Raw genomic sequence first — 24264 nt, forward strand, 5'->3', positions numbered from 1 at the left:
CTGCTCTACATTTAAAATACTACAGAGTATTAATCTGGGAAAAAGCCTACACCAATATCACTTTCTTTTCAAATTAACAGTGTAAATCCAATCATCTGCATTCTTTCTATGCCAGGACTGATAAAAGACATGTCATTACAACAGTCTTGGTCCAACTTTAGTGATCTTGCAGATAATTACTTTAAAAAATAAAAAAATTAAATTAAAAAAAAATCACAGAATCCAGAGCTTCACCTTCAGTAGGGTTTGGGGTCCAGTCTGCATGTTACAGTTACATGCAGATTTTACCCTAACATGCACAATTATAAAATAACTTTTCCTATGTAGGGTTTGGTCACCAAGATAATCTCAGCTTTAAAATTAACCATTGAAGTGTATTCATGGACAACGTAATGTACCTTACTACCATGGTCGCTGTTAGTACTAAATACAGTAAGTGTCTGGAAAAAAACATCAAGGGGGTAATTTTAAAAAGGCACATACGTGCATGAAAACTTGTTTTATGCATGCATCTTGGAAAATAGCCTCAGAGGGTATGTATGCCAAGGTTTGCATGGAACACGATTTTTCATGTACTTTTTACGGGCATACTAAATAGACGTTCCAGGGGTGGTTTGGATCAGTAATTACATGCATACTTTTGATTTTCAAAAGTATGCGCCATGTAAGCTCAGAAGCCTAAAGTTATACCTTCTCACAAGCAGGTGCAACTTTGTGTGTGTCTATATATCATGTGGGCTTCTGCACAGTAGATTTACATTTGCTTTGAAAATTCTGGTTAAAGTCTGCAGTTAAAAAACTACTCACAGGCTTAATTCTAAGCAGTCACATCCATCCTCAATTAAGCAGGGGGAGGCCACAATTGTGGAGGTGCTCTGCCTCCAAATCAGGGGAGCCCAATTTAAGCGTGGGCCAATCCATCCACCAGCCTCCTTTTCAGTGTTTGTTTGTTTTTTTGCAGACTCAGGATTCTCTATTTTCTGTGCTCCCCTGCGCTAGCCTTTTTACGGTTTACCTTGTTTTGCTCAGATGACCCAGCTTTGCCTGTCATCAACATTGTTTTGGGGAGGGGTGCATTTTTTTTAAATTCTCCCCTTGAGTTATACTCACATTTTTGTGGGATATGTTCTGCTTAGAATCAGAGAAGGTGATTAGGTCAGAGGGAAGAGGACTTAAAGAGAGTACAGCACTTGAGATGATACCTGTGTCTCATGAAAGGAGATTTGAGGTTTTGTAGGTTTTTGGAAATTGAGGGGGGTTTTTTGTTTTTTAAACCAGTATCCTGTGCAATAAGGCCAGTTATTCCCTTGCTGGCAGGGCTGGTGTTATATGGTGGTTGCCTGTTCATGACCACTTAACAGTGGCCTGTGACTTCTATGCTATTTTGGAAGAGTTTTTTGAAGAACTGTTTTTGAAGAAGTTTTGTAAATGTTTTTTCAGAGTCTTGAGGACAAAGGGGTTTACCATCTTTTGCTAGCCTTTTGCATACTAGAATTACAAAGAGACTACCTTACCCTCCAAGTATTCTGGAAGTGGATGCTGGTGCAGGGGTAAGAAGAACATGTAGGAGTATCATCATGGATAAAGAGAAAATGGTTTTCCTAACTTTGACTTTCCTGATGCTATGTCTTTTCTATTCTGGCTTGGATTCTGATTTTCAAACTCAAGTAAACTTTTTGTTGAACACAATTTCCGGACTTTCTAATTTTTCCATTAGACATCAATACTACCAACCAAACCCATGCAAGAGAGTTACAGAAACACTGGCATCAACCACTGTCTTAACAATATGACTTTATAAGAAACAACACTAGAAGTCCACCCCTAAGATGAATAAATCCCAATACTGCTATTATCCTCCTTTCCCTTCATTTCCTTTTCCTCCATTTTCCACCACCAACCTCTCCCTGCTCCCTTCATCCCTCCCACTGTTATTTATTTTTTGCAATTATGTTTGTCTATTTTCTCTTTGATTCTTGTAAACCGTTGTGATGGCTGCACCGAATGACGGTATATAAAACTAAACAAATAAATAAATTAGAACTGTGAGTGTAGAGTGCTAAAGTTAACATATTTTTGGTCTCCTTATCCCTCCTGAAAGATAGCCTTTCCAATGCCTGCCAAGTGACTAAGACCAGTGGACAATAAGGATGACCTTGGACAAGACACTCCAAAGGCCCAAGCTTCCCACCCGCCTGATGGACCCCGGGCATCATAGCTCCCATGTGTCAGCCAGAAAGCCAACTGAGGGTCCTGAGTTCGCAGCCTTCTGTTCTCAGGCTCGGGATGGTGATGGCAGAGGAAGCAGGCATGCATGTCTGTATGACTAGTATGTCGTTAGAAGGTCATGCGGGCCATTCCCTTGTTGGTGTGTATGTCCCGGCGTTTCCAGTGCACACTCATGCAGTTGTGTCCTTGGCTGCCTTGCACTGAAGTCTCCACTCCCCTCCCCCACCCCCCTACATCTTTTCATGGCTCCCCGCCCCATCTCTGAAGCTGCCTCTGGAATAGGCTCCTTCATCAGTTAGTGGTTTAGGGATGGGTTTCCTTCCCACCTCAGATGGGTCAAGGAAGCAATTGGTCGCACGGTAGAGAGGGGTCAGGCATGAGTGTGGATCCAGTGGTCAGCAGCTGTTCTTAAGAACATAAGAAATTGCCATGCTGTGTCAGACCAAGGGTCCATCAAGCCCAGCATCCTGTTTCCAACAGAGGCCGAACCAGGCCACAAGAACCTGGCAATTACCCAAACACTAAGAAGATCTCATGCTACTGATGCAATTAATAGCAGTGGCTATTCCCTAAGTAAAATTGATTAATAGCAGTTAATGGACTTCTTCTCCAAGAACTTATCCAAACCTTTTTTGAACCCAGCTACACTACGAGGTGGATTTTAAAACCCCTGCGCGCCTATTTTGCATAGGCCACCGGCGCACGTAAGTCCCGGGGCTTTCGAAACGGGGAGGGAGGGGGCGTGTCCGGCGGCATTTCGGGGGCGTGGTCGAGGCCTCCAGACCATGCCCCCAGGACCGGAGGACGGAGCGGGGGGGGGAGGGCGAAGAAAAGGTCCCTCCGAGGTCACTCCGAAATCGGAGCGGCCTCGGAGGGAACAGGCAGGGCTGGGCTCAGCGCGTGCAGGTTGCACAAATGTGCACCCCCTTGCGCGCGCCGACCCCGGATTTTATAAGATACGCGCGTATTGTTTTAAAATCCGCCCCTATTTGCACTAACCACATCCTCTGGCAACAAATTCCAGAGCTTTATTGTGCGTTGAGTGAAAAAGAATTTTCTCCAATTAGTCTTCAATATGCTACTTGCTAACTTAATGGAATGCCCCCCTAGTCCTTAGCTAGATCCATTGACAAAAAAATAAAATAAAAAAAAATAAAAGAAGTGGAGAGAGAAGGGAAGCTTTGCCAGGCTAGATGAACTTCAGTTTCGTGCAGGTTGAGTCCCTGGAGCAGGCATTAGGTGCCCAGGAGAGGCAGGGCCATAAGGTTGTGCGAGGGCCATCTATGGCAAATGCTTCACCAGCCTCTGGGCACTCCTTGGGCTGAGCAGAAGCAGGCAGTGACTCAGGTGCCTGACCAGTATGTACAAAATAAAAGAAAGCATCCCGCAGCTGGAGGGGCTTTGCTTCCTTCAGTGGCAGCATGCATTGGGGACCTTTGGCCAGAAGACTGCCATATGGTGTCCCAACTCCCTGTGTTAAAAAAGGGGAATTTTAGGACTCATGGTATGGGCTGCTTCCAATGGTTGTACTCTGTTTCCTTGTGGGACCCACACATAGTGGGGGTGGTGATTTCCTTCCTCAGCCTCATAGCAGGTCATGATGGTATGGCTGGGTTGCAGCCAGATCCAGACTCCATCCTGCTGCTCTTGGGCTGCCCGATGATGGGATGAGGGTTGGAGTGCCGTGGTAAATGTGAATTCTGGTTGAAGGCCTCTACGTTTGGGTGGCCATGTGGCTACCTTGGAGCTCTTTAGATGTGTGTGCAGGCTGGATACTATGTCTGCGATGCACCAGCCAGCAAGAGGGGCAGTGGAGGCAGCCATATTGTAGAATTCTCCCTTCCCCTACAGCTCCAGAGGCTGTCAGCAATAATTTTGTTCAGGTCAGCCCCATAGTTTGGGTAGCCATGTTAGGCGGGTCTCTGCCACACTAGCAGTAGCTGTTTCTCCTAGGGTTTCAGATTGTCTTCCAGTACAAGCCACTTAGAGCAGAATTACCACGAAAGCCAGCAGCAGCCAGCATCGTATACATTTATCAATATTATAAAAATAAATGCAGTCATTGCAGTGGGTCAGGGTTTCATGTGCTGTGAACTGAGTTTGCTAACCCTCCCCAACCCTAAAACAAAATAAAGTTGTGGTCAAGTAGGGGGCATTGATCCTTGTCCCATCGCTTTTATTGCTTATGGCCAGATGCTGGCACTCTACTATATTTGGCAGGCTCTTGAAAGCATCTGTTACTTCTATGGCAAATGTGCCCACTCTCCCATTGGTCTGGACTATGAATTACCCCTAAGCTTGAGATGGGGAGGCCACATGAGCAATTACCGGCATATTCACTAATATGATTTATCTTCGGGTTTGTAGCCTGAGTGGGGGATGAGACAGGGACCCCTTGATACCACAATTGTGCCCTTCCCAAATAACCTCTCACTTGTGGCACCACAGACTAAATAAAATCTTTACACTAGAATAAATCAGTAATTAACTCTTTTACTAGTACTGTGTAAGTTGACAGTAAATTCAACCAGGACATTAAATGGGAAAAGTACAGTAGTTAAGTATAATATAAAATTGCAATTTTCTTATTTTCAATCAAGTAGTGCAAAAACAATACTGGGTATGGACTGTTAGCCAGGGCAACCAACATACTCATATGGATAGTAAAAAACAAACAACCCACAAACAAACAATCAAGCAAATGAAGAAGTCCCTCTTGATGGTAGAGCTGGTTGGATGACAAACTGAACAGTTGAGCACTGCAGTGTGTGAAAAGTCTCTCTTCTCCTGGGAAGCTCTCTCTAATGGTTAATTTGATACTTAAAAGAAAGCAGGCCTGGTTTCAGTCTCTTACAGAAAGATCATGGTCCACTAGTTTTTCTTTCCCAGTACCTGCCAACAAGGGTTTATGCTTGACTTCGGCTGAAAGGCTGACGCAGTTAAGATGAGATACTGAATTTGGGGACAAAAGACAAGGAAATAAACCTTCTCCCTCCTCTAAGATACCCTGTATGCAAAGTTTAGAATACTTAACTCACTGTTAGAAGAGAGTGATTCATCCATGTGCTCCTAGGCCTGGATATAGTCTCTCAGCTCCTGGCTCCTCTGTCCCTTGTTGGGATTTTACATGTAACTCTGCTATGAAGCAAGGACACAGTCTGTCTCTCTATTTCCTCAAAGCAAAGACTTCTGTCTCTCCCTCTCAATAATTATCTCTTCAGAAGAACTGATTGCAGGGCTGCCAAACGTACTCCTCTCTTTTTGGCTCCAACTCCTGGCTGTCTCCACCCCGTGCACACAGACAGAGCCAGACAAATTGTGCCTTTTCTACCTTAAATGATCTCGCAGCAATCTTTTGGCCTTCTCTTCTGCTGGCTATGTAATGCTGTTTTCTGGGCAGGCTAAACAGTACAGCCCTTTTCCCAACTTGTTAACAATGTGAGTGCTGGATGCTAGTTCTTGCAGAATATTTGTCATTCATGGGAGAGCACACAGGAGTTTGATGTATTTTTATATTCCTTCACTTAGCGGCGGTGGTTTGCAGTCTCTGCAGGACTGAAAACCCCTTTTTGACAGGTCCAAAACACATCACATAGATCCCTATTGCAGCTTGGTCCACATTGGAAGGCTCCAACACATGATAAGCTTGTGGGGGCAGGAACCTGGTTTATAGTAGCTTGCTATACAAGCTTCTTCAAAATTCTTTTAGCATGCTTAATTACTTCTGCATCTAACTTGCCAGTATTGGAGGTTCTGGCCTATTGGGGTCCACTTTCTGAACGATACCCTGTTAGCTTTCACTTCCTTCTTAGCCTCACCATTACATTATATAGGCAGTCATCTGTTTTCCTTCAGCCTTTTGCTTTTAATGCTTTTCACTTTGTTCTTTAGTGCCCTAAATTCTGGCTTTCCAGTCTTATTTTCAGACTCCTGCCATATGCATGCAGATGGTTTATTAATATATCAATTGTAGATGCACTCATCACCAGCATATTATCAGATGATTTAAGCAGTTTGAAGTCTTGTGTATCTGCACGCTCTGGGGTAGATTTTCAAACCGCGCGATTTGGCCTACTTTTGCTGGCGCATCAGGCGCAAGCAAAAGTACGCTGGATTTTAGTAGATACGCGCGGAGCCGCACATATCCGCTAAAATCTGGGATCGGCGCGCGCAAGGCTATGGATTCTGTATAGCCGGCGCGCGCCGAGCCGCGCAGCCTACCCCCGTTCCCTCCGAGGCCGCTCCGAAATCGGAGCGGCCTCGAAGGGAACTTTCTTTTGCCCTCCCCTCACCTTCCCTTCCCCTACCTAACCCACTCGCCCGGCCCTGTCTAAACCCCATCCTTACCTTTGTCGGAATCCCCGCGCGCCAGCGGGCTGCTAGCGCACTGGGACGCGACCTGGGGGCGGGTACGGAGGGCACGGCCACGCCCACGGACCACCCCAGGCCGTAACCACGCCCCCGGACCCGCCCCCAAAACGCTGCCGACACGCCCCCTTAAACGCCGCGACGACCGGGCCCGCCCCCGACACGCCCCCCTCGGAGAATCCCGGGACTTACGCGAGTCCCGGGGTCTGCGCGCGCCAGTGAGCCTATGTAAAATAGGCTCACCGGCGCGCAGGGCCCTGCTCGCCTAAATCCGCCCGGATTTAGGCAAGCAGGGCTCTTAAAATCCGCCCCTCTGTATTTAAAATGTTGAAGCCATTTTTTTGGCCTGTGCTGTATTTAAGTACACTTCTTGATAACCAGTAATCTTAAGTTTTCTCTCTAGGTCTTTTCTTCTTCATCTCCATTGTTGAGGCCAATTAATGCATTCAGGACAAAAAAAAAAAAAAAGGGGCCACTGAATGGCTTCCAGTGATAATGGCTTCCAATTAGAAAGGGAAGAAAAACCATCAGATAAGGACCACAGCACCCATCTTTCAATCACATCTTCTGGGACCACTGTAGTGGCTGTCAAAAAATAATAATAATTTTCTCTTTTGCATTCTTGCTAACATGGTTATAATTCTCTTTTCCATCTGCATTTTCTACAAGTTGAATAATGTGTCTCGCTATAGGTGATTCTGCAGACAGCAGGCATGATGAAGTGACCCCTCCATGAGTAAAGAATGAGCCATTGTCAAGGAGCTGGCTATCACCAATCAACTGTCCTGTTGTTAAAGGTCTGTTTTGCCAGTGCCATGACGACACCTGAGACATGGGAATAGCTGCCTCTGTCTCACAGGATGTGTTATACAGTTGCATGGTTATGTAAGGTCAATGCTGTGGTCTATAGATCAATGGACAAAAAGGTAAAGCAGAGTCTCAACTCTACAGTGGGGACATCCTATTTAGTAATCCTTACAGACTCTTACCATTCCAGGCCAGTTTATTTGCAGACAGGGATTCAGTTTACCTTCCTGCTAGGATCTCTGGAATCAATTGTTAATAATGGGCAACCAACACCCTTATGGGAGGACTAACCAATGAGTAAGTATCTCTATCCTCTGGAATCATGTGCTCTTCTTATGATAGACTGATTCAACCAGTCTCAGATACTATATGCCAACAGTGTGCATTCTGTCATGCCATCCTCCAGTTTGGCAGATAAGGGGAGTGCAACTGATGACTGTGGACCTTAACTTCTCAGGATAATTGACCCAAGCAAATTGCCATTTCCCACTGGTCTGATTTGATCCCATTGTCCTTTAAAGGGAGCATTGGGCGAGGGTCCATACATTTATGCTTTGCACCTTTGTGACCCATGTCCTGATGGTGCAGGTCATGCTCAATTCACTCAATGCAATTATAAACCCCCATTTTAGTGAATCTATGGTGGCCAGTTGTTTGTATCCAGTTAGTCCCTGGCTTACACTGATTTTACACCAAAGGCTCTGGGGTAGGCAGTAGTGAGAATCCATTTAAGACAGGGGTCATAATCCATATTGGTTCACAGATCACATGGATTTCTGAATTTGCACAGATCAATTGCCTCCATTCGTGGGAAACCCTGTATGATCATCAAGATAGGTCAGCAAGCATTTGCTTCCAGGAGTGGCTAATTTCATCTACAACATGCAGATCATGGTGATGCTACCACCTTTTGTTGACTGTCCCTTATTCCATATGAGTTCTGTGCTTTGCCTATGTTCTCTCAGCTGATGACTGATCACTATGAGATTGCCAGTTTAAGCAGTACCAGGTGCCCACCTCAAGCACATATATGGCAGTGCTGTTGCATATTGCCTCTTTTCTTCAACAGGTAGTTTATGGTATTCTGGTTTCTGTTACAGCAATTTGCTCCTAATCATGCACGTCATGTTCCTATGCAAGATGTCTAAACGCGCTGTTTGGTCAGTAGCTTCTTTCTGGCATTTGGTGCATCTGGTCTTAGGCATCCATTGTATGGTTCTTTGCAATCAGAAGTAAGCTAGGTCAGCTACTTCAACTCTTTCACCTTTTGAGTGAGTGTTGAATCACTGTAAGCTGCCCTGCTTATAGATATATATCTCAATAGAGAGAGTGAGCGAGAATGAGAGAGAGACATTATTCAGTATAGAGATATTATTCTGAAGATTATAATTGCTACTAGTGGAGGTGCCCATCAAAAATGACAAGGTAAAAATTAATTCTGTGCACGTACTCACTCCCACAATGCTGGGAATGGCTGAGGAGGAGGAAAAGTCCAAAAGATTAACATCTCTTTGGACTGAAATCTAAAATAAAACTAAAAGTTCAGAATCCATTTGTTTTTCTCTCTCTCTGGCAACTTCATTATTTCCAAACAGATACCTGGGGGATGTGGTGTAGAGTTTTCATTAATTTGCTGAAAGGCACATGAAAATACGTGAGTGCCTGAAGAGGGCTCTGCGTGATTGTAAGGAAGCAGAACAGATTACTAGGGGGAAGTGTGCACATAAAAGAAAACAAAGAAAAAAAATGCAAAGTTCTGGGCATATTTTGAAGTTCTATAAAACTCTGCATACTATGTTTATTAATATATTCTCTATCTTTAAATAGTAATTAATTTACAAATTCAAAACATAAAAAAGTCAACTTTTAGATGCTCAGTTTTAAAGCTTTTGGTGCAGAAATTCTCCAGGAGTACAGCAGTAGAGATAAGTACTGTACCTCCATTAAGATTTACAGTGCATGCAGGCTCTCTCTAAACTGAGCATTGGCTGCTTGCATGTAGAACACAAGTTTGGATAAAAGGAAGAGTCCATCTGAGCTGACAAAACTTGCAGCTAGCAGAGGTCATTCCCCTTTTCAGTTGCATCTGATGAAAACACAGAACCTGGTGTAAAAAAAAAAAATGCGAGCTTCAAGTGAGGCAAAGGAAGCCTGCTGGCAAGTACAAAAAGTAGAGGAGAAAAAAAATGAACAGAGGCAGGTGTTCTTCACATCCTTGTCAATAATATTTCATTTGGAGGCAAATGCAGCCTCTGAAGTTGGATTGCTACATCATGTTTGGTTGTCTGTTTGCAGTCATAGTGCACTATTTCATTTTTTCCCCCCCATTTCCTTAGTTACAAGCTTACTGTTGAGGCTGTCAAAATGTACAGTTGTGCCTCAGCATCTGGAGGTAAAATGAGATTAAAGTACCAGCACCTGTACTTTTACCAGCAATGAAGCCACCTTATCAGAAAGTGCAGTGAAGGCACCTAGGTAAGAACCCGGAATCATTTTAAATGGATTTCTGCCTTACTTAAAATTCTTCACCTCCAGTTTTGGGTGGAATGCTGAGAGGACAGCCTAGAGAGCAAAAACCAAAAAAATTACCACATCCCCCCAAAATGACAGAAAATGTGTTTTTGAGTGCATGGCCAAATCACACGCCTAGCAGATTGTATAGAGAGAGAAGTCTGCCAGAAGTCAGATAGGGAATGACGTGAGGAAAATCTTGAAAAAAAAAAAACTACAAATGTAAGTCTTTCGTGCTTCAACCATGGGCATCCCAAGTGGCACTACAATTAATGGAACTGGAGTAGATTTTAACTAGGAAGCAAGCCTGGGATAAAACAATGGTCTCATTACTGAAAAGCCACTATAATACAGCATGGGGAAGTATATAAGAAAATCCACACAATACAGTTATATTGTCAATCATGATAATGGACTGCCAATGACAATATTTAAGAAATTCGGTAAGCTTTTGGCGTTGAGAAAATCCATAACATGCATAACAGCAGGAGCAGAGTATGTACGGTATACAAACATTGCAAAATAGAACCATGGACAGCACCATTGAATAAAAAAAACCCCTAGAGAAAGAAGCAATACATTGGGACTAATGTATTAAACTGCTTTAATATTGGCAATTAACATACATAAATATGGTGTTTATCCTGCACATTGATGGATGATGTTAATAAGATGCTAATGAGGCAATGCTACCTTCAGCATGTACAGTCTGCAGTAACTACACCTTCTTGAGGCGTAAATATGGTCTAATAGTGTTAATCTGTCAGCAGTGCATTTTCCATATGTTAATGTATATACTTTTCTACTCCACTAATAAGCATTGACCAGTTTAGCATAAAAGTTGTCATCTCATTACCTCAGCATAGGTTTTGCATTAACACTATTATCTGTAAGGTTGTGGAGAGTCAGATTGGGGGATTAAATGAATTTGAGAGCCAGGAAGGTAGGGAAAATGGAATTTTATTTTACTCTTATTCCTTTAATCTGATTTTGTGTTATATGGTTTCTGGTACGTTATGTGCCATTTATTACTGTATCTTGTTTTTAAGTAAATTTTCAATGGGGTTATGTGCATAAGATTAGCATATATGTGCATAAGAAGCCTATATTCCTAGGCATGCTCTTTCATAACATCAAACATGCACATGTATTTTCAATTTCACATGCACATTTACTAGCACAAAAAAAAAAGTAGTCTAGGGATATCCTGGGGCATGGATATTGCTATTTTATAACAGATAATGAATACATTATCTAACTTATTTGCAAAGTTTTACACCTGCTAATTAATTAGTGCAATTGATATCTGACTTGTCTGCAATGTTTGGGTGGGTGCGCTGGGTGAAATGGTGAAGATCTACGATGACATGCTAAAGGACCTAGGTGAAATGGAGACAGATTACTTGTACTTCTGCCAGTTTACCCAAAGTTGTGATTTAAAAAAAAAAAAAAAAAGTGCATTTATTTATACCTGCACACATTATAAAAATCCCTGTTACATGTACATGGTTCTATTTTTTTTTTTTTTTTTTTTACACACTTAAAAGTGCTTAGTTTTCTTACATATTTTATTTGCAGTGGAAATATATGCGAGTTCTGAAACATACCTGTGTATTTTCAAAGCATACATATGCGATATTTTATAAAACCATAATTATCATCTATTATTTGACTTATAATCCACTTTTCAGGCATTTCAAAATAGATTACGTTCAGGCACTGTAGGTCTTTCCCTGTCCCCACAGGGCTCAATCTAATAGGGCCATTTATTAAAATGCGGTGTGGAGTTATCGCGTGCGGTAGAGCATTAATCACACACACGATAACACCCTACCGCACGCCATAACTACCGCATCATAGTGGTAACATTTAAATGAGGTAAAGGGGAGGAGTTAGGGCGTGGTTGGCCAGTAGTAGTGTCGGAAATACTACCTTTTACAGTGGCGCCATGGGGAGTGAAGGTGCGTGCCATGCCACAACCGCAGCGGGCAAAAAACACACCGCTGCAATTTGTCTGGGTGCACACTATTGCACCCATCCCTTTTTCCTTTGCAGCTCATTCTGCTGTAAACATCATGGAATGATGAATCTCCCTATAAAAGTTTTCCCCTGAGGCAACAGAAGACGACGCGACTTGCCCACAGCTCCCGTAGTTTATAAAATACTAGGATAAATCTATGCATGTCCGCTTGCACATGAACATGGGGTAACGCAAATAGGTTTGCCAGTTTCTCTCTTTGTTGGGATTCTTTGGGGATTTTTTTCTTTTTAACTTCTATGTTTCTTCCACTTTTGTTTACCTCTCTCTTTTTTCATGGTTGCTATCCCTTGTTAACAATTTTCATTGTTGTTATTAATGCTAAATGTATTTGACAAAGGTAACTTTTTTCCTGCATATCCTGTTTTAATGTAAACCGGTATGATTTGTATATTATACAAGAATGTCGGTATATAAAATTTAAAAATAAATAAATACATTCTCTATGGTGAGTAATCAAGTGCTGATAAATAAGTAACTCTTGTAAGCTGGTTTATGAAATGTTAACAGTGCTAATGCATGTTAACCACATGAGACCAAGAGCATAAAAACATTTAATGTATGTTAATGCAATAGCAGTAATGCATTTTAGCACAATGTCCCCCATTGTGATGGATACATATATTATAATTATTTTTAGTTGCCTATCCATTAGAATTTGTTTTCTAAGTCAACAATTTTTGCTAGTTTAACTGTTTTGCAGTGTCAGCATTTTACTTTTGCCCTTAATAGCAATGTAACACTTGTGATATATTTGCATTGATTTTGTCAAATATGCCTGAGGAATTAATGCATACCATGACACTTTTCAACCAACGCTATCCCTAACATATTACAATCAGCATTTAAAAATACACAGTCATCTTTAAAGATGAAAGCCTATGCCACAAGATTGTGAAATTCAGAAAGGAAAAAGCAAGATTATTCTAACCATATAGTAATATAGGTGTTCTGAATAAAGTTTGCAGTAGGCAATCTTGCCATTAATATAGTATTTATGTACCATACAGTCATAATTATAGATTGGTAAACTGAATCTGATTAAAAGCAAACCCCTTTGAACCAGTAGCAGGGATGGTTTTAAAATATGTAAACTCCTCTCACCTCTCCTTGGTTCCATTTGTCACACCACACCCCATAGCCCCAGTAGGCATGGCCATGCATCTAGTTGAGGCTCAATATCTGGTTAATTGTAGAAAAAATATGCACTATCAATTTCAAGAAAAAGTTAAAGACCTGGCTCTTCAAGCAGGCTTACCCAGACTAGGGCTGTTACTCTATGATCCCAATACCACAGAATTACCCTAATTCTCTAATTTTTGAGTTACATGTTATCATGTTAAGTCTATTCAGTTATATCTATTTATATAGTTAAACTTTTGTTTCCTCATCTATTCCTTACTTTAATTCTAGTTTTCTGTTAACAGTAGTCCAATCCCCCCTACCTGTTCCATGTATTTTTATACCTTCAGTTTAATGTAAACCGATATGATGTACACACTAATGTCGGTATAAAAAAGTTTATAAATAAAAGTGTGTAGCTAGATTTAAAGCACTAAGTTATACAACTGCACCGAGGCAGACAAATGTAGCTTGTTAATGTTGAATATCATGCTAATGAGGGGATTTACGAAAACATGGTACTAGTCTCACAACAAGGAATGCACAAACATTTTCAGTGACAGTAATGCCCACACATTCCTGGCCACTCCCACCCCCCATGCCCCCCTCTGTTTTTCCATGGCAAAAATCCTCGCTAATTTTTGAGCGGATTCCAAGGGGTTCAGAGGCTTAGGGGCCACAGGAATGGTCCGATGGGAGGCCTTCTCGCTAGCTTGTTCCTGAAATCTTAGATCTGTTCAAATACCCAATAAGTACTTCTAGGGACAGGGAAAGATCCCAAGTTGCTAGTTCATCTTTTATTCTCCCAGATAAGCCTTGCCAAAAAATGGCAGGGGGCACATCATGAAGTTGACAAGCAATATTTAAAATAAATCAAAGAATATGCATTGAGTGAAAAAGAATTATTAAGCTCTGGAATTCATTGCCAGAGGGCATGGTTTAGGCAGTTATCTTATCTGGGTTTAAAAAAGGTTAGACAAGTTCTTAGAGAAGTACAAGCTGACTTAGAAAATAGCCACTGCCTATTACTGGCATAGTAGCATGGGATGTATTTAATGTTTGGGGATTTACCAGGTATGTGTTTCCTGAATTGGCCATTGTTGCAAAACAGGATGCTGGGCTTGATGGACCCTCAGCATACCAGTATGGAACTTATGTTCAAAAGATGGACTGGTTTGTCATTGTCTTACTGCTTTGGCCAAGGAAATTTCTTTCTGTAGTAACATAATTTAATAAAAACAGCTTATGTCCTATTTTGCTTTACTTCTTTGGTTGTTGCCATGGATTACAAATGTAATGTTCTTACAGGAAAAAAAAAATCAATATACTGCTATAAAGTGCCACCAATGTAATAATATTATTATGGAATGAACAATGAGCCTTATCCAACCCAACATCGACAGTACTTTGATTTCATTTCCTAGACTTTATTTCTTAGTGTTTTCCTATGCTCCGTGATGGCAGGGCCATGTAACAAAAGTGCAATTTAAAAGCCATAATTGAGCTATTAGTTTACCAGCCTTCAAAACCTGTCTGTCTGCACCGGTATTCAAGCTCATGAGGAAATCAGTAATTTTCTGGCTTTGCACACAGTTTATTCCCACCGGATCATATGTGTTTCAGGTTTTGCTTAAAACAGATGTGTATTAACTTCGAGGACTCAGAAGAATGGTCATTGCATCAATGAACCTTTTACCCAGGGCTGGTGGAAACACTAGGTGAACTAGGCATCTGTCTAGGGTACCACAGAGCGGCAGTGGTAGGCCACAGGAGCAGGCTGGCATCAACTGGGTCATCTGCCAGGCAGTGGGCCTTGCCCTGGGGACGGTGATGAAAAATGTTGTTAGACCCTCCTGGACATCTATCCATCCCTGTCCCAGCATCAAGCTGCACCTGTACTCTGTGGTTCTTAAGTGTGTAGAGCTGCAGGAGGCCCCACACAGCAGAGGAGCATGTGGTACATGCTGCACAAGCACTTAGTAGGACAGGCCAAGTGCAGGAAGGAGAAGAACGAGTGCCTTCCTTTGAGGCCTACTGAAGCAACTGGAAAGCACTCACCGGCTGGCCCTTCCTGGGAGAGAAGGATAGAGGTGCCCTGAGTACCCATGATAGGAGAAAAGGAAGAGGGATCTGGGAAGGGGAAAGGAGGAGAAGATGTTGCTGCTGCAGGGGAGGGGGGGGGGGGAGCAAACAGAGCAGAGGATGTGTGCAATCTTTGTTTTCAGCCATGCACTTAAAAGGACAATTTTCAAAAAGTTTATACGCAGGTAAAGATTATTTCCATTGTCAAATCCCCACATGTACTTCACTACACTTGCTTCAAACCAGGTCTCAATACAAATTTACCATCGAAACAGATGACATTAGGGCTTATGGGTTAATGACCATACTTCACTAAACTGGATGCTATGGTTTCTTTTGGATGGATGCATTTGGCAGCAGTGATCAAAAAAAGCAAACAATGTTAGGAATTATTAGGAAAGGAATGGAATAGAAAATGGAGGACGTCATAATACCTCTGTATTGCTCCATGGTGAGATCACACCTAGAATGCTGTGTGCAATTCTGGTCCCCGCATCTCCAAAAAAAAAAGATATAGTTGAACTGGAAAAGGTACAGAGAAGGGTGACCAAAATGATAGAGGACAGAATGGTTCCCATTTGAAGAAAAGCTAAAGAGGTTAGGGTTGTTCAGCCTGGAGAAAAGACAAGCCTGAGGATTATATGATAGATGTTGTTAAAATCATACGTGGAACAAAAAAGGTAAATGTGAATCGGTTATTTACTCTCAAGTAATACAAAAAACTAGGGGACACTCCATGACGTTAGCTAGTAGCAAATTTAAAACAAATCAGAGAAAATGCTCTCTCACTCAACACACAATTATGCCTGGAATTCGTTGCTGGAGGATGTGATAAAAGGCAGCTAGGTTTTAAAAAGTTTTCAGCAGGTCCATAAACTGTTATTAACCACCAGACAGACTTGGGAAAAACCCACTGCTTATCCCTGGGCATTAGATGCATAGGATCCATCCACTGTTTGGGATCCCAACAAGTACTTGTGACCTGGATTGGCCACTGTTAGAAATATAATATATGGGGCTTGATGCACCCTTGGTCTGACCCAGTATGGCAATTCGTATGTGGTCTTCTTTAAGCTTTCTTTTGTCTTCCAGGAGATATTAAGATCTGAGACCAACAGGATATCCTACTGCCCTAAAAACTCATACATGTGTATAAGTAATGGATTTGAAGATGACAAATCATCTTTATTTCCTAGTAATGGAAATGGATTTCTTAGTTAAACTAATACTACAGCATTTGTGCAAAGTTAGTTGTGGGCACATAGACAGCAACAGATCCTAATCATGATTAATGACAGTAGACAAAGAAATGCTCAAATCATACTGCTACAAATACCCCCCCCCCCCCTCCCCGTAACCCATATAACCAGAATTGGCACAAGTGTGATATTTTCAAAATAGTCAGAAATCGGGGGCTCCCCTGAAACGATAGGAAAACCCCACGATATTGATCGTGGGGGTTCTCATCATTTTGGGGGAGAGCAGGAAAAACGGCACACAAAAATAACCCCTAAACCCACCCCGACCCTTTAAAACTAATCCCTTTGCTTCCCCCACCCTCCCGATCCCCCCCAAAAAATTTTTTACAGGTACCTGGTGGTCCTGTGGGGGGTTCCGGGAGCAATTTCCCACTCCCAGGCCGTCGGCTGCCACTAATCAAAATGGCACTGATGGCCCTTTGCCCTTACCATGTGACAGGGTATCCGTGCCATTGGCCAGCCCCTGTCACATGGAGGGAGCACTGGATGGCCAGCGCAATCTTTAAAAATGGTGTGGGCCATCCAGTGCTCCCTCCATGTGTGTGCCTGGGATCAGGAAATCGCTCCCGGGACCCCCACTGGACCACCAGGTACCTGTAAAATGTTTTTTTTTGGGGGGGGGGGGGTCAGGAGGGTGGGGGAAGCAAAGGGATTAGTTTTAAAGGGTCGGGATGGGTTTTTTGTTTATCGGCTCGGGCGCAGCCGATAAACAAAACCGCGATCAGGCCCAATGAAAAAAACCCCACATGTGAATCGGAACTGGAATGCGAACCGATTCCGGTTCACATCTCTACTAAGTCCTGTAAAGAAAAACAGGTGAGGACTTCTTTATAGGGGTGTGCATTCGTTTTGAACTTAAATGGAAAACGCAACTTATTTTTTTTTTAACTTAAAAAAATGATGAGGCGTAAACGATCGGATTTCCAACTTATTCAACATAGCTATGTTGAATACGTTGGAAATCGCGATTGTTGATCTAAATAAAAATTTAAACCCCTCACCCTCCTTAATCCCCCCCCCCAAGACTTACCAAAACTCCCCAAGCTGGCCAAAAGTTCCGTGAGGGTCCGGGAGCGGACGTGTGGGGAATCACGTGACGTCCGCGTCACGCCGACGTCACGTGGTCCATCGCGGTTCCGCTCCCGGACCCCTCGTTGGACCCAAACGGCACTTTTGGCCAGCTTGGAGGGGCCTCCTGACCCCCCCAAGCTGGCCAAAAGTGACTTTTGGGCCCAACGAGGGGTCCCGGAGCGAACCCGAGGGGAATCACGTGACGCCGCGTCACTCCGATGTCACGCCGACGTCACGTGATTCCCCTCGGGTTCGCTCCCGGAACCCTCGTTGGGCCCAAAAGGCACTTTTGGCCAGCTTGGGGGGGTCAGGAGGCCTTGCAAAGGAGTTCAGGAATGGCGTCCTGACCCCGCTGGACCACCAGGGAGTTTTGGTAAGTCTTGGGGGGGGGCGGGATTAAGGCGGGTGAGGGGTTTAAATTTTTATTTGCACATATGGACATAGACTCAACTTATGGAATTCTCCATATGTCCATATTGACCGCAAATGGGACCCCCTTTCGACTTATGGACTTAAACTTTTGGTCTGCACATCCCTACTTCTTTATGTTGATGGCATGAATCCTGGCTAAGTACCAGCTCTTCACACAGTGCCCTGTTACATATTAAAGTCCATATTTAGTGCCACTTAGCAAAATAAGTTAGCTGGACAAATCTTAAGTGGAGCTGTTTCCATAGTCAGCCACATTGAGCGGCTGCCACTTGGCTGGGTAACTATTTATCTGGCTAAATAGCTAGGTAGGTAAGGGGCAGGATGGGGGCATTCCAGAGTGGAGCTACTTATCTTGATAACTTTGCTGAATAAGTTAAGCTTTAAAACAGGCCAGATAAACTTATCCAGCTAGCTATTAGATAGCCAGGTATATTCAGTAATGCAGTTGCACAGCTCAATATCCCAGCTAAGTCAGTTAAATATGTTTAGCCACCTAACAGCTTAATATAGACAAACTTTCTAAATGCATATTATTTCCCCTTGACACAGTTCCTAACAAGAGATTAAAACTCAAAAGAATTTTAACAGGGGGTTTTTAATTTACATTTATTGTTGTGGCAATACATGAATATAAGCACTGTAACTATTTGAATTGGTACTATAAGATTTGCCACTTTTCTACTGCTTTACAAATTGGCATGAAAATATAGGTGCTTTTTTTTTTTCTCATAGTAATACATTTATAAATGTAGGCCAGCAAATTAATTCCTTTAATAATTTTACAGGGTACCCTTTCACTTTTTTAATTTTTCTATCCTCTTCATTTCAATGAATGCAACATGGAAATGATAAAAGATTTTTCAGAGCTTATCGAACTGGGAAATGGTTCATGGGCATACACGTTCCGCTTCAATCTGAGACCCTTTCAAGGGGTATGTGTGGAGCAGGGCTTCCCCAAACCTGTCCTGTGAACCCCACAATGAATATGCAAATTTATCTCATGCATATTCATTGTGGATATCCTGAAAACCCGACTGGCTGTGGGCACCCCAGGACAGGTTTGAGAAGCCCTGATACAGAGCCAAGACAGGACAGGGGCAAGAAGGGGTTTAAAACTTTTATCTAAACAGAGGAAATCTTTTGGGGGATACTGTAGCAGCAGCCAGAGACATGTTCCCCAGCCCAGACTTGGAGGCAACTCCAAAAAATTCAGTCTGAAGGTAGTCTCTCTGAATAATATAAAATAGATTTGCATACGCTGGAGACACAATGTATGCAAATCTGTTGCCTGCATGTTCATCATTAGATATTCTGAATATCGGACCTCCAGGATAGAGCTGGGAACACACCGGAAAAAAGAAAACCCAGGTGAGCCCTCTTGAGGTATTATTTACACATCCAATTTCTTCCATATGTTTGTAGAAAGGACCAGTTACAGTTTGGTTTTTCCTATTTAAATTGTGCAGTTTTATGCTGAAAACTTTTACACATCTGTTGTCTCAGCAGAAGGTAAACTTGACCCCATCTACCAGCAAATAGATATCATAAAGAAATAAAGCCATTTGTGCTATATTTTCAGTGTGCAGCTTAATCACTGACAATTCAGACTATCGCAATTCTGTTTCCTGTTAATACAAATTCCAGCATTTACTCCAATTGTAAGCTTATAGTGTTATAAGAATTGATTTTGCTGTTCACTCTTAATCAGTTTTAAACAGATGAGTTTTTGTTCAAATCTGAGGTTTTTTTTGTACTGCATGCCCTCGTGAAAAATCTCTCTCTTGTACCCATCCTTTTAAAACCACTTGCCAGCAATGGTCAGTATTGTATGAAAAATTCATACCAGCCCAGCTTTACAGAGCACCCAGGGGGCAATTCTGAAGAGCCTGCATACATGCGATGCCAAACTTGTGCATAAAGGGGTAGATTTTCAAAGGGGTACGCACGTACGATACGCGCGTACCCCCGAAAACCTACCCCAAACCCCCCCTGCGCGCGCCGAGCCTATTTTGCATAGGCTCGGCGGCGCGGGCAAGCCCTGGGATGCACGTAAGTTCCGGGGCTTGCATGGAGGGGGGTGTGCCGCGAGTGACGCGGCGTTTCGGGGCGGGCCCGGGAGCGTGATCGAGTCCTCCGGACCAGCCCCCAGGTCGGGTGATGGCGCGCCAGCAGCCCATGCAGATTTACGCCTGCTTTCTGCAGGCGTAAATCTGCCAACAAAGGTAGGGAGGGTTTAGATAGGGCTGGGGGGGGGGGGGGGGGGGGTTAGGGGGGGGGGGAAGGTGAGGGGAGGCGGAGGGAACAGGCAGCGCGCACTGGGCTCGGCACGCGCAGGTTGCACAAATGTGCACCCCCTTGCGCGTGCCGACCCCGGATTTTATAGGCCACACGCGTATCTTATAAAATCCAGCGTACTTTTGTTCGCGCCTGGTGCACGAACAAAAGTACGCCAACGCGTACATTTATAAAATCTACCCCAGCTTGCACTAGTTTTCAAAGGAAGGTATGCACATATGTGAATGTCTGTGCTTGCTTTCCCTTTTGAAAATTATCCCAGCAAGCCTACCTGTGGACAGATATATCTGCTAAATTGTGTGCAGAGATTTTTTCGGGAAATATATGTGTCCCTCTGAAAATGCAAGTAGAGTATGTGCCTAAGTGCAAACCTCCAGCTCTGGGAGTGCTTCCACTCAGTCCAGATAAACATTGACTTATGTACACAAGTTTATCCACATATTGAGTTATTTTTATTATCCAAAGCCCCTTCAAAAATGACCCACCGAATGGCCAAATGTGAAGAGAAATACATGCAGCTCCAGTCATCCTACATATTCCAAGTATATCCAAAATTGATAAAATCCTGTTAATTTTACTGGTTAGAAAGCTAAGAGAGAAGGCTGTCTAAGAAAATACAATTTCAGACACCTTTGGATAACCATGGGTTGTTTTTTTTTTACTTCTCTACTGACCAATAAAAAGTGAATGGTCAGCATGATTCAATTAGCTCCAACAGGAATACTCACTAGGTCATTAAATCTCAAATATGCAGAGCAAGTATTCCCTAGGTATTCGTTTACCACTTACAACTATTTAGTCTCCTGAGGCAGAATCAGCGTTTTTGTTTGGTCTCAAAAGTGAAAGATTGCTGTGCTGATAGTAAATTAACCACCGCATCCCTTCAAAATACTAAGCCCATATCTTAGCATCAAAGTATTAATCATAATTATCAGGGGAGATATTAATCCCAGCTTTAATGTACCAAAAATATGCACATTCACTATGAGCAAAACACAGTTTGATTATAAATTCAGGATACATCAGAAAAGAGAGAGCTCCCACCGGTACTGTAGCTGTGCCAAGATTTGAAATAATAGCCCTCATTTTGTGTGTACACATACTGTCCGAGGCACCAGTCAAGGCATATCACCAGCTCAGCTATCCACAGGTCAGACTCCTCTAGGCAGTTTCACCCTGCAGGACTCCATGCACCACATTAAGTTTTTCTAGCTCCATCCCACAGCAATGCAAGAACAAAAAGAGGTTTGTGTCCACCACACCTTTACAGTTCAAGAACAAAAAAAAATACTACACAAGTTTCCAGAACCCCCTCAGTTCATTGGTGGAGACAAATGAGCTTAATCTTCCGGCCAGCAAACCGCCCTGCTAGGCAGTAGCACAACACTCCCCCTTCTCCCCTCAGTTGTGCTGCAGGCCACAGTCCTTAAAAAAAAACAAAACACAAACCAGGGAAAAAAAATCAAACAAAACTTAGAGTAATCCCACTTACTCTGTTTCCATGTTAGTGTTAATAGTTTCCACTACAAGGACCTCCATTTCCATAACTTCCTCCTCATCGCAGGAGCTGAGCTTCCCTTTAAACTTCCTCCTCCGTCATCATGGGATCTGGTGTGTGCATTCCCCTGGTGCCATTCTCAGGTGTATAATCAAGCCTCTCTCCTTTCTCCCATTGGCTTGTCCTTGGCTCAAAGAACCTGGGAAATGTAGTCCTCCCAAGATCCTTTCCCCAAGCTCTGGACTTAAAAGAACACCTCTGGACAGCCATGTCACGACTCTGTGACTCTTGTTCAGGCCATTTTTCTCTGTGTTCCCCCGCGGGATGCGGGGCACAGTTATTTGACTATTATTTCGGTGGGAGAGTGGGCTGGTGCCCCTCTCCTGGGCGTTTTTCTGTACGGTCTGAAATAGGCCAAGCTCTGGACTTAAAAGAACACCTCTGGACAGCCATGTCACGACTCTGTGACTCTTGTTCAGGCCATTTTTCTCTGTGTTCCCCCGCGGGATGCGGGGCACAGTTATTTGACTATTATTTCGGTGGGAGAGTGGGCTGGTGCCCCTCTCCCGGGCGTTTTTTTCTACGATCTGAAATAGGCCCCTGCTGGCTGGTACATCTCCGGACAGCTGCGTCACATCCTTGTGATTTTTGTTCAGACCTTTTCTTCTGTGTCCCCTGCGGGATGCAGGGCACAGTTATTTGACTGTTATTTCGGTGGGAGAGTGGGCTGGTGCCCCTCTCCCGGGCGTTTGTTTTGTACAGTCTGAAATAGGCCCTCCCCCCCTTCTTTCCCAAAGCTCTGGGCTTAAAAGAACACCTCTGGACAGCCATGTCACGACTCTGTGACTCTTGTTCAGGCCATTTTTCTCTGTGTTCCCCCGCAGGATGCGGGGCACAGTTGGGTTCGCTACACAGTGAGTCCTGCGAGATGCAGGGCACAGTTGTTCGCCTTTTATTTCATTGGGAGAGTGGGCTGGTGCCCCTCTCCTGGGCAATTTTCGTATGGTCTGAAAATACGCCTTTCCCCCCCCCCCCTTCTTTCCCAAAGCTCTGGGCTTAAAAGAACACCTGTGGACAGCCATGTCACGACTCTGTGACCTCTCTTCAGGCCATTTTGTCTCCTGCGGGATGCAGGACGCAGTTGATTTCGCCACATTGTGTGTCCTGCGGCATGCAGGGTACCGATAGTTGCTTGGTTTAATACTTTGTAGGGAGAGTGGGCTGATGCTCCTCTCCCAGCATATTCTCGTATGGTCTGAAGTAGGCCCTCCCCCCATGTGACCACAGTCGTAAGACATGTTTTGCATATTGTCAGGAGGAAGGCCAACACCACCCTCCCGGATATGAATGGGATGGCCAGAAAATAGTCCCTCCCCTCATGTTTCCTGTTCAGGCCAATTAGTGTGGCCCGGCGGGATGCAGGGCCACAGTCGTATCTTAGATCTTGTCAGGAGGGAGGACTAATGCCACCCTCCCGGAGTGCCTGAAATAGTCCCTCCCCCAAGTTTCTCGGCAGACCCCAGCCTTCACTGCTGATTCATATTTAGGCTTTTGTTTTCGGGCAGTAGCGCATGCCCACCATGAAGCACGTGTATGGGAGTAGTGAGGCGTTCCTGCCCTTAGCCAGCCACGAGCCTCGGGGTCCCACTTGGGCAGACGGGAGCAACCCCGAAGTCTACCTAGCAGGGTTACGGTCCACTTTCCCTCCTTCCCAGCCTCTGATGTTTAGCCAGGGGAGCACACCTGGCAGTGGAGCCCCTGCCCCTCCCCTCCCCCCCCCCCCCCTACTCTAAGCTCGGAATTTGGGAAAGCACTTTTGGACAGCTATGTCACCGCAACAGCTTGTGCGACTCTTGTTCAGGCCAATTAGTGTGGCCCTGCGGGATGCAGGACCACAGTCGTAAGAAGTATATTTATTTATTTATTTATTTATTTATTTTTTATTTTTATATACCGGAATTCCTGTATGCAATACAAATCAATCCGGTTTACAAGTAACGAAAAGGTTGCCCTGGTCTGGGAGGTTAGACCGGGGTTTTTTACATAGAACATTGAACAATAACAATCAACCATTAAACATTGAATATTGTTTGGAGGAAGTCTAACGCCAACCTCCCGGATTGGAAAGGGATGGCCAGAAATAGTCCCTCCCCCCATGTTTCCTGTTCAGGGCAATTAGTGTGGCCCTGCTGGTTCATATTTAGGCTTTTGTTTTCGGGCAGTGGCGCACACCCTCCATGGAGCGCGTGTACGGGAGTAGTGAGGTGTTCCCGCCCTTAGCCAGCCACAAGCCTCGGGGTCCCGCTTGGGCAGACGGGAGCAACCCCGAAGCCTCCCTGCCAGGGTTACGGCCCCCTTCCCCTCTTCCCAGGCCTCTTGCAGTAACCCTGGGAGTATACCTGGCAGTGGAACCCCTGCCCGCCCCCCCCCATATTCTGAGTTCGGAACTAGGGACAACGCTGAACGGCAAAGTCACAAAAACACCATGTGACTCCTGTTCAGGCCATCTGCTCTCAAGCAGGGGTATGTTTTTTCATGTACATTTACAGTAT

At 43.9% G+C, this 24264-nt stretch overlaps 1 long non-coding RNA gene across 2 annotated transcripts in view; it reads right to left on the minus strand.

The window, feature by feature from the left end:
- LOC115076214 overlaps positions 1-21825 on the minus strand; it is a 1112347-nt gene extending 1090522 nt beyond the window's left edge. For both annotated transcript variants that reach the window (XR_003852699.1, XR_003852700.1), the window contains exon 1: positions 21707-21825. This is a non-coding gene — a long non-coding RNA (uncharacterized LOC115076214). The remainder of the gene's footprint in view (positions 1-21706) is intronic.
- Between the last annotated feature and the right edge of the window lie 2439 nt (positions 21826-24264).

The sequence above is a fragment of the Rhinatrema bivittatum genome, chromosome 14 (assembly GCF_901001135.1).
Source record: "Rhinatrema bivittatum chromosome 14, aRhiBiv1.1, whole genome shotgun sequence".
NCBI classification, from domain to species: domain Eukaryota; kingdom Metazoa; phylum Chordata; class Amphibia; order Gymnophiona; family Rhinatrematidae; genus Rhinatrema; species Rhinatrema bivittatum.